Source organism: Eubalaena glacialis, unplaced genomic scaffold (genome assembly GCF_028564815.1).
Source record: "Eubalaena glacialis isolate mEubGla1 unplaced genomic scaffold, mEubGla1.1.hap2.+ XY scaffold_623, whole genome shotgun sequence".
Classification (NCBI taxonomy): Eukaryota; Metazoa; Chordata; class Mammalia; order Artiodactyla; family Balaenidae; genus Eubalaena; species Eubalaena glacialis.
The window spans coordinates 78,915-87,200 of record NW_026871518.1 but is presented as its reverse complement, the minus strand read 5'-3'; the positions used below and the strand labels follow the sequence as shown (position 1 = coordinate 87,200).

The following is an 8,286-nucleotide window of genomic DNA, read 5'->3' as shown; positions in this document are numbered from 1 at the left end:
CCACCAATTCCTTGACACTCCTCCCCTGCGTAGGTGAAGCTTAATTCCCATCCCCTTGAGTGTGAGGAGGACTTAGTGAACAGAGAATAGGAAGTAACTTGACCGTGGAGAAACCTGCAGATACCATCTTCATCAAGGGATCAGAGTCAACACAATCAGTAATGTCACATTGATAGCATGTGTGCCAACAAGAAAGGCACACCATCTCTGTGGTATTCCCCCAAAAAACTCCATAACCTCAGTCCAATCACCAGAAAATATCAGAAAAACCCAAACTGAGGGATCCTATGAAATACCTAACCACTATTCTTCAAAAGTGTCCAGAAAAGACTGAAAAACTGTCACAAATTAGAGGAGACTAAGGAGATAAATAAATGCAATGTGGTATCCTGAGTTAGAACAAAGAAAGCACATCAGTGGGGAGAAAATGGGGAAATTCAAATAAAGTCTGTAGTATACCAACATTAATCTCTTAGTTTTGATAAAGGTACCATGTTTATTTAAGATGTTATTTAACATTAGGGGAAGCTAGGTGAAGGGTATAAGGGAACTATTGTTGCAACTCTTCTGAAAAATCTAAGTAGTATTAGAAAATTAAAAAGTCAAAAAACAAATAATTGGGCCTTAATATTACTTAGTATTAAATGAATCCACATGTAAGACATCCTGCAACTTGACCACCTTCCTCACTTGTTGGAAAAGATTTATGCTAGGCGTCAAAGTGAGTTGCTTTTCATTGAAGACTATCTTCCCAGGGCTATAGTTCTTAAAAAGGAGACAAACCGTAGTAGCAAATATATGAACCACTGATGCAGTAAATCACAACCAGCAGCTACAAACAACAGTTTATTCATCCATTCAGCAAGCTTATAGTCATGAACCACGTGCTGTGTACCGTGCCAAATACTGAGGATAAAAAGATCTACCCTCAATAGACACACAATCCAGTATGATCAGGTCAAGAGCAATGCACTCAGAAAAGCCTCCCTGACCTTCCCAAGATGAACTGGGTGTCCTCCCTTGGTTGTTCCACAGCTCTGTGCTGCCCACACTGAACTGTAATTGTTGGTTTTCTCACCTGTATTTTCCCACAATTGATACTTGCCAAGTACTATTCAGGGTCTGAGATTTTATCCTATTTGTAAGATAATAAGTCAGCCTATTACTGTTTCCACGGATGCTGGCAGAAGACATGAGACTCCTGGATCAGAGACCAAGGACATGATTACTCAAGGCCAAAGCTTCATGTTCGTTTGCATTGGTTTCTCAGGCCCCCTCTGCCTCAGAGCAGTAATTCAAAGAGCCCATCATGGAATCCTCTACATGCTATGGGTCATGTTACAGGAAAGGAACACCAAGCTTAGGAGACTCACTGCTCTTACAGTAAGTGGAAGCAAGCCTGACCTTCGCCTGGGGGAGATGTTACCTCATCCCTAACGGTTGCTTGTTGCCTCAGGTAGAGAGAGCGGTCAGGGTCCCACATTCTTGGCTTGTCCGGCAGGAACATGCAGGAATGCTCAGGACCCCTGTTGCCTCTCCCAACAATCATCTTTTTTTTTTTAATTAAGTTTTATTGGAATATAGTTGCTTTACAATGTTGTGTTAGTTTCTGATGTACAGCAAAGTGAATCAGTTATACATATACATATAGCCCCTCTTTTTTAGATTTCCTTCCCCTTTAGGTCACCACAGAGCACTGAGTAGAGTTCCCTGTGCTACACAGTCAGTTCTCATTAGTTGTCTATTTTATACATAGTAGTGTATATATGTCAATCCCAATCTCCCAATTCATGCCACCCACCTTCCCCCCTGGTGTCCGTAAGTTTGTTCTCTATATCTGTGTCTGTTTCTGCTTTGCAAATAAGTTCACCTGTACCATTTTTCTAGATTCCACATATAAGCGATATTATCCAATATTTGTTTTTCTCTATCTGACTTACTTCACTCTGTATGAAAGTCTCTAGGTCTATCCACATTTCTGCAAATGGCACTATTTCGTTCCTTTTTATGGCTGAGTAATATTCCATTGCATTTATGTACCACATTTTCTTTATACATTCTTCTGCTGATGGACATTTAGGTTGCTTCCATGTTCTGGCTATTGTAAATAGTGCTACAATGAACACTGGGGTGCATGTATCTTTTTGAATTATGGTTTTCTCCCAGTATATGCCGAGGAGTGTGATTGCTAGATCATATGGTAGTTCTATTTTTAGTTTTTTGAGGAACCTTCATACTGTTCTCCATAGTGGCTGTATCAATTTACATTCCCACCAACAGTGTAGGAGGTTCCAACAACAATCTCAATCACAGGGAATGTTTTAGGCATTTCTGTACCCTTAACACCTGGCATGACATGGGACACAGTGTAGACACTTGTTAAGTGTTTGCTAACTGAATGACTACCAGTTAGAAATCCTGAGTTTGAAGCCAAAGACAGCTGCTCAATATCAAGACCATGGACACAGTCACTTAACCTCCTTAAGCTTCATTCTCTTAATTTCTAGAAAATGTTCAAAAATAGAAACTCAAGAAAGGAAATGAAAAGATAATGAAAAAATTACCTCCAAGGATTATTCTATCTCTAAAACTGAAAGTTTCTATAATTTTCTAAACAGGAGATGCCAGAAAGCCCAGGTGCCTGATTTTCTCTCTGACAGATGTGATTCCCGCTGCATTGCCACCATGGAGGTAGAAATTCATGACAACAAACTCAGAATTCTACTAATTTTGGTTATCCAAAGTTATTCATGATAACCTCAAATTTCAATATAAAATTTCATAAAGACTAAACTGTATAAAAACAAGGCAGAAAACTCTAGTGTCACAGAATTCTCAAGGTAAATATTAAAACCACATAAATTATCTACTTAGCTAGTAAATGATAGATGAATAGATGAAGAAAACAAACTTTCTCAAACTTCATGATTTTAAGAGACTAGCAGTGTCATTAACACTGAAACATCTCCCTCTATGTACAATACACAGGATGCAATATTTAAGGGATAATAGATAATGACCACGTGACTATTAAGTCCCTTCCACAAGTGCCAGTGAAACACGTAAGATACAGATTTAATTTCCAAGAGGAATTCCCACCACAGATTATGAAAAGCTATGTGGGGAATGTACACCACACTCAGTCACTAAATTAAGCAGTATATATCGATATTTCATTAGCATCAGTTCCATTCTTAGGTTAACTGAAAATGCTGAGACAGATGTAGTATTCTCATAACAAATCATGCGAAGGTATTCCTTCCACTCCCTTCAAGTATGACAGTACACTAAGAATATACAACGCAGTATCCTGTATGGGTTTTAATCTTTTGAGTTAATGTCACCTTTCAGATGAAAAATATATATTTGAGTTTTTTTCCATCAAATTCATTTGATAATTGGCTTTTTTTTTAACCAAAAGAATCAACAGCACCAGGCAGTCCTTGGACCTGTCTCTTGCCTCAGCAGTGTTAGGTGGAACGGACCCAAGATTTGCCCCCTTACTCCAGCCTCTTGATCACCCCTCAAACCCCCTCTCCAGCTGCAGCCTCCAGGACATCTTGCCATCCTTTGCTTCCCACAACAGTTAACCCCAGATTTTGTGCTTAGCTCCTTGTTGCCAATCAATCATGAGCTCCCAGATCCATCAGAATTTTTCCACCAAGGTCAAAGCTGCTATCACCCACCTGATCAACCTGCATCTGTGGGCTTCCTATACCTCCCTCTCTCTGGGCTTCCATTCCAGCTGCAAAAGTGTGGCTGGCGATGAGCTGCCGGAAAAATGCAAGGGCACCAAACATCTCTAGAAGATCCAGAACCAGGGCTGCAGCTGAGTCCTCTTCCAGGACATGAAGAAGTGGCCTCAGGATGAGTGAGGACACAGTCTGCGTGGCAAGGAAGGGGCCCTGGCCCTAGAGGAAACCCTGAACCGGGTCCTGCTGAAGCTGCATGCCCTGGGTTCTGCCCACAGAGACGCCCATCTCTTTGACTTCCTGGAGAAACACTTCCTGGACAACGAGGTGAAATTCATCAAGAAGGACAACCACCTGAGCAACCTCCTCGGGCCAGCCTGAGGCAGGGCTGGGTGAGGCCTCTTTGAAATGCTCAGCCGTAAGCATGGCTAGAAGCCTCCAGGGGCGGCACCTTCTAAGGCCCTGATGTAGCTCCCTGGCCTCTGGACTTCTGCCTCCAGCCCCATGGCAGCTTCTTAGCCAATCACAAACCCTCTCCCAAGAGGCGGACCAAGTGTCAACAATAAAGCTTCCTTTTGCAGAGACAGATATACAAGAGAACGTATATCTTAGATAATGTTGTACGTGTAGACTTTAATGGATAGTGTCAAATGGGAAAGATACCAACTCTGAAGCCAGGCATACTTAAGTTTGAATCCTTATTCTGCTGCATATTAGACGTGTGAATGTTGCATATATTAGTTAACATTGTTTTTAAGGCTTAATTTCAACACATGTAGAGATAATGAAATCTACCCTGTAGTTACCGTTCCAAATCAATGATATAGAAAAAAGCCTACATCCTGCACCTGGTAGGTATTCAGGAAATGGCAGTACTTATTGCCATCAGCTTGTTAGCTTAAGGTCATTTGCTGTCACAGGGTCACTAATGGCCACAGGGATCCATTTACACACACACCCTTTACTTAGTTATTTTAAGCCTAACCCTTCTGAGAACACTGGAAGTGTTAACTTAATGCGCTTGAGTAAAATGCTATAGAATCATTGCAAAATTTAAAGAAGCCAGGAGAACAGAATTATAGGATTTTAAAAAAAGTTCCCTGGAAGTTCCCTTGTGGCCTAGTGGTTAGGATTCGGCGCTTTCACTGCCGTGGCCCGGTTCAACCCCTGGTAGGGGAACTGAGATCCTGCAAGCCGAGAGGCACAGCCAAACAAATAAATAATAAAATTAAATTCCTTGATAAATCACCTTGCCTGTCCCTGTGCCACAGGAAGGACAATTGTTGGATCCATTCCAGTCAAATGAGACCATATCTATTCTGAAAGATTTCCAATTAGGATGATTCCCCAACTCTCCCTTAGATGCCCAGTTAACATCTCATGTACAAAATGTACATGAATATCTAATCTATTTCCCTTACATTTTACTTGAGCCCATTTGGTTTTTTCCATTGTCTTTAGGGCCTGGAACACATATGACATAATTATTAAATCACTTCTCAGACTTCTTTTCCTTAGCATCATAAACCTTTCATCACAGATCCAATTTTTCCCATTTTCAATCGTCTTTCAAGTTCCCTGTGTCACCTCTGTAGTTGTAGAGATTGAAAGAGGTCAACAAATCCCATAAGAGAGAAAACGAGCTAATGGCCATGGTGTTTTATATTCTAATTATATATGTCAGTATTATGCTGTTACTTTAATGATGGCCCCATGTTAATGGCATGATTTTAAATACCACTAGATTTTCTCAATTGTCACACTTACACTGTGTATCTACCCCAACAGTTTGCTTGTCTTTGCCTATAAAATAATTCTTAACTTTTTACAGCACTTTATAGTTTATTTAATACTTCTACATGATCCCTACAACCATCCTGGATTAAAGCAAGGCAGGTATTATTTTTTACAGTTTAAAAAAATAAAAAAGGAAGTTCCGAGAGTTTTACTCCCTCAAGGGCACGTAGTTAGTAAGTGACAACCAGAACCAAGACAGTTCAGCTGACATCCATCAATCCAATGCATCTTCCATTCTACAACCAAAACACACATACAACACTTTGGGTACACTTACTGAAATAGACGACTTTGTTATCACAATCCTATGGTTATGTCTGCCCTTTTCATAGCCTTTAAATTCATGTTCCAGGGCTTCCCTGGTGGCGCAGTGGTTGAGAATCTGCCTGCCAATGCAGGGGACACGGGTTCGAGCCCTGGTCTGGGAAGATCCCACATGCCGCGGAGCAACTAGGCCCGTGAGCCACAATTACTGAGCCTGCGCGTCTGGAGCCTGTGCTCCGCACCAAGAGAGGCCGCGATAATGAGAGGCCCGCGCACCACGATGAAGAGTGGCCCCCACTTGCCACAACTAGAGAAAGCCCTCACACAGAAACGAAGACCAAACAGAGCCATAAATAAATAAATAAATAAATAAATAAATAAATAAATAAAAATTAAACTTAAAAAAAAAAAAAATTCATGTTCCATGCTATTTATATTAGAAGCGGTTCTACCCTGACCTTCATTAAAGGCTTTACCAAAATAACTCTTTTATTGTCTCTTTCTAGAGCAAGTAAAGAGAACTTATCAACTTCCACTTAAATATGACATTGATCATGAGCATTTATTTGCTCTGCTTCCCAAAACCCTCTTTTAAATGAGGGTAATTTTTTAAAGGGAAGTATGAGTCCACAAGAATAGAGAGACTGAGAGGGTAGACAGCAGAGTTGAGAGGACTATGCTAGATGCTGTTAGAATGTAACATGCAGATTTGATGATGTAGCCAGTTAGACATTTATCAACCAGAACAGTATCTGGAATACAAGTCAAATCCAAAAAGATTCAATAATGTTCTCTCAGTAAAAGTTCTAGTAAGAATAATCTAAATTATCTAATAGTCTACATAAACATTCAGTTCATAAAATGAACTTGAGACATTTCAGTCACTGCGGCTCAGCTCTGAAGGACGGGCTCAGGAAGACGGCAACAACAGCCAAAAATGGTGGTGGTGAAAAAATGGCTGCTCTGGGACCCAAATCAGTCATCGAACCAAGTGTTATTTGACTATAATTTGCCATAAGACAAATTTTTTAGGGAACAGATCAAACTGGATGAAAGCTGGGTACCTCTGGAGATAATATAATTCAACAGGTTAAAATCCCTCAGACTTTAATAGAAGTAGTAAGAAAATCAAAGTCAAAACCCGTGAAAATAAATAAAGATAAAGCTAAAATCAGAAGCTCTCCATGCAAAACTCTCTCTGATGAGTATAAAATGTCTGATGACTGATGACCGTAAAAAATGATGTAAAAACAGATCCATTGATGTAAAAGGTTTCTCAACTGGTACAACCCTTGGTGACAAAAGAAAGGTTAGAAGATAAAGGTCAAGCACAAAATATTCAAATGAGAAACAGAGACCCCTGACCAAAAGCGTAAAGACAGACTCTCTAATACTTTTCGAGAAAGATTAATTTGCAAACAAATAAAAGAGAGAGAGAGAGAAGGCAAAATAAAGTATAAGCTAAACTGAGAGCTAAACAAGAAGAAAAACAATAAATGCTGAAATGAAATCTCTAGAAGAAAAGATTAGATTTTTGCTGAGTTTTTTGGATGACTTAGATGATCCGACCTGTAGAGAAGATCTACACTTCCTTTCCTCAAATTGTGGGGAAATAAAGTGGATAGATTTCATCAAAGGTGCAAAAGAGAGAAATAATTCTATTTCATGAGAAAGCTAAAGCAGCACTAGATATAGCTGAAGAAACCAATAATGGTAACCTCCAATTAGAGAACAAAGAAGAGTGGTGGGGAGTACCAGGAGAGATAAAACACAGCCCTGAAAAAAATCGTTCTGGATCAACCAGAATCCCTCAACAAATGGAAATCAAAAGGTCACAGATTTAAGGAAAAGGAAAAGGAATTAAAGCTGCCTAGGCTGGGTCTGTTTAAGGAAAACTACAGTTTCAGAGCAAGAAAATGAAAATTGACAGTGATGATAAACATGATAAAAATGAAGCAGCTGGACCAGTAAAAGTAGCCAAAGAGTCTTCATCAAAACAGTAGAAAACACAATGGTGCAGGAGACCAGTAGGGTAGCAAACAAATTTCTAGGTATTCAGCTGCTTCTATCTTTGGAGGTTTGAAAAAAAGAAAATCAAATTAGACCCACTTCAATGTCCAGCTGTAAGAAAGGAAAGATTTGCGTGTGTGTGTGTGTGTTTTAACCTGTGTGTGTGGTTTAACCTGTCTTTTTGTTGTTGTTGTTCAAATAAAGATTTTTTTAATGGATAGTTCTGCTTGTGTTATTTCAAATGATTCCAATATCAAAGGGAATGTTTTTCCACTGAATTGCCTTTGTAATACAAGAATATATTAGCAAAAACTAATAAAATACATATCAAATAAAAAGAAAAAAACAAAAGAACTGAATCAAGGAGGGCAAATACAACTCAACTGTCCCGCTGCTTCATGGGAAAAAAGGTTCAAAGTTTAATGGAAAAATATAGGCTGCTAGGGTGACAGCCTTCTTTTCCCTTTCGGTCTAATTGCTGGCAAAAGGATGCAGAGGCAAGAAAATCTAATATTATAATGAA

At 39.5% G+C, this 8,286-nt stretch overlaps 1 pseudogene; it reads left to right on the top strand.

Annotated features, from left to right (window-relative positions):
• The first annotated feature begins 3,629 nt into the window (after positions 1–3,629).
• Positions 3,630–7,784, top strand: LOC133083702 (lupus La protein homolog; annotated as a pseudogene).
• Positions 7,785–8,286: the final 502 nt, after the last annotated feature.